The sequence below is a fragment of the Cherax quadricarinatus genome, chromosome 1 (genome assembly GCF_038502225.1).
Source record: "Cherax quadricarinatus isolate ZL_2023a chromosome 1, ASM3850222v1, whole genome shotgun sequence".
Lineage (NCBI taxonomy): Eukaryota > Metazoa > Arthropoda > Malacostraca > Decapoda > Parastacidae > Cherax > Cherax quadricarinatus.
The window spans coordinates 14,012,550-14,015,566 of record NC_091292.1 but is presented as its reverse complement, the minus strand read 5'-3'; positions in this window follow the sequence as shown (position 1 = coordinate 14,015,566).

Genomic DNA, 3,017 nt, shown 5'->3' with positions numbered 1-3,017 from the left:
ATGAATGCACGTGCAGAGTGCAGTAATGAATGCACGTGTAGAGTGCAGTAATGAATGCACGTGTAGAGTGCAGTAATGAATGCACGTGCAGAGTGTAGCAATGAATGCACGTGTAGAGTGCAGTAATGAATGCACGTGCAGAGTGCAGTAATGAATGCACGTGCAGAGTGCAGTAATGAATGCACGTGCAGAGTGCAGTAATGAATGCACGTGCAGAGTGCAGTAATGAATGCACGTGCAGAGTGCAGTAATGAATGCACGTGCAGAGTGCAGTAATGAATGCACGTGCAGAGTGCAGTAATGAATGCACGTGCAGAGTGCAGTAATGAATGCACGTGTAGAGTGCAGTAATGAATGCACGTGTAGAGTGCAGTAATGAATGCACGTGCAGAGTGCAGTAATGAATGCACGTGCAGAGTGCAGCAATGAATGCACGTGTAGAGTGCAGTAATGAATGCACGTGCAGAGTGCAGTAATGAATGCACGTGCAGAGTGCAGCAATGAATGCACGTGCAGAGTAGAGTGCAGTAATGCAGTATGCACGTGTAGAGTGCAGTAATGAATGCACGTGCAGAATACAGTAATGAATGCACGTGCAGAGTGCAGTAATGAATGCACGTGCAGAGTGCAGTAATGAATGCACGTGCAGAGTGCAGCAATGAATGCACGTGCAGAGTGCAGTAATGAATGCACGTGCAGAGTGCAGTAATGAATGCACGTGCAGAGTGCAGCAATGAATGCACGTGTAGAGTGCAGTAATGAATGCACGTGCAGAGTGCAGCAATGAATGCACGTGCAGAGTGCAGTAATGAATGCACGTGCAGAGTGCAGCAATGAATGCACGTGTAGAGTGCAGTAATGAATGCACGTGCAGAGTGCAGCAATGAATGCACGTGCAGAGTGCAGTAATGAATGCACGTGCAGAGTGCAGTAATGAGTGCACGTGCAGAGTGCAGTAATGAATGCACGTGCAGAGTGCAGTAATGAATGCACGTGTAGAGTGCAGTAATGAATGCACGTGCAGAGTGCAGTAATGAATGCACGTGTAGAGTGCAGTAATGAATGCACGTGCAGAGTGCAGTAATGAATGCACGTGTAGAGTGCAGTAATGAATGCACGTGCAGAGTGCAGTAATGAATGCACGTGCAGAGTGCTGCAATGAATGCACGTGCAGAGTGCTGTAATGAATGCACGTGCAGAGTGCAGCAATGAATGCACGTGCAGAGTGCAGTAATGAGTGCACGTGCAGAGTGCAGTAATGAATGCACTTGCAGAGTGCAGTAATGAGTGCACGTGCAGAGTGCATCTTCACTGACGGACACAAATTAAATATTTCTCCAGAACTTCTCAAATTCTAGTAAGATTATAAATCTTTGCTCGTCTGTCAAACGTCAGAGATTATACAAGAATCTTCAAACACAGACAGAATCCTACGGTAAACTTACTCATCATTTTGATGGAGAGGAATTCATTTTTTTTACAATGAGCTGTGAGTACACAGATCGGAGGAAGACTCGAACCGTGGTTCATGCGAGTGTTAGACTCAACGCTCTACCAGTCAGCCACGAGGGTTCCAATAGGATGAATTTCCTTTTACAACCAGCAACTCTGTGACATGACTGTACCAGCAGCAGTAACTCTGTGACATGACTGTACCAGCAGCAGCAACTCTGTGACATGACTGTACCAGCAGCAGCAACTCTGTGACATGACTGTACCAGCAGCAGCAACTCTGTGACATGACTGTACCAGCAGCAGCAACTCTGTGACATGACTGTACCAGCAGCAGCAACTCTGTGACATGACTGTACCAGCAGCAGCAACTCTGTGACATGACTGTACCAGCAGCAGCAACTCTGTGACATGACTGTACCAGCAGCAGCAACTCTGTGACATGACTGTACCAGCAGCTTCGTAGCTCAGTAGCGTTGGGCTGCTACCTGTCAGGCCCGCGGTTCGAGTCTCTATCCATTCATATAATTATGTATATGACAGCGTTAAGTGGATTACTGGGAGGCTGTTGTAGTACGTAAGCAGAGTAGGTAATGAGCACATTAGTACATGTAACAGTACATGATGTACATTATCAGTAGGGATTGTAGGTTCCTGTGAGAGTGAGTAACCTAGCACCTAGCACCTGCCACACTCACCTTTAACTTCACTTTCACTTATCTTCACTTGCTACCTTCACTCACCTTCACCTGCTACCTTCACTCACCTTCACCTGCTACCTTCACTCAACTTCACCGTCACCTGTTACCTTCACCTTCACTCAAGTGACTGAGGGCCCTGAATCTGCACTCTCTAGAAAAATATAGAATTAGGGGGGATATGATCGAGGTGTATAAATGGAAAACAGGAATAAATAAAGGGGATGTAAATAGCGTGCTAAAAATATCCAGCCAAGACAGGACTCGCAGCAATGGTGTCAAGTTGAAAAAATTCAGATTCAGGAAGGATATAGGAAAGCACTGGTTTGGTAATAGAGTTGTGGATGAGTGGAACAAACTCCCGAGTACCGTCATAGAAGCTAAGACGTTGTGTAGTTTTAAAAATAGGTTAGATAAATACATGAGTGGGTGTGGGTGGGTTTGAGTTGGACCTGACTAGCTTGGGCTACCAGGTCTGGTGCCGTGCCCCTTCCTTAAGTGGAAGTGACCTGACTAGGTGGTCATTGTTCTAGGCCGGGGGGTGGCATGGACCTGCACCGCATGGGTCAGTAGGCCTGTTGCAGTGTTCCTTCTTTCTTATGTTCTTATGTGACAAAAGCTCTCCACCCCCAGGATGCACCAGCACACCATCATGCTGGCTACATACACTCAGTAATCAGCAGGTGTTCTGTAATAGCAGGTGTTCTGTAACAGCAAGTGTTCTGTAACAGCAGGCGTTCTGTAATAGCAGGTGTGTTGTAACAGTAGGTGTGCTTTAACAGCAGGTGTGCTTTAACAGCAGGTGTGCTGTAACAGCAAGTGTTCTGTAACAGCAGGTGTAATGTAACAGCAGGTGTAATGTAACAG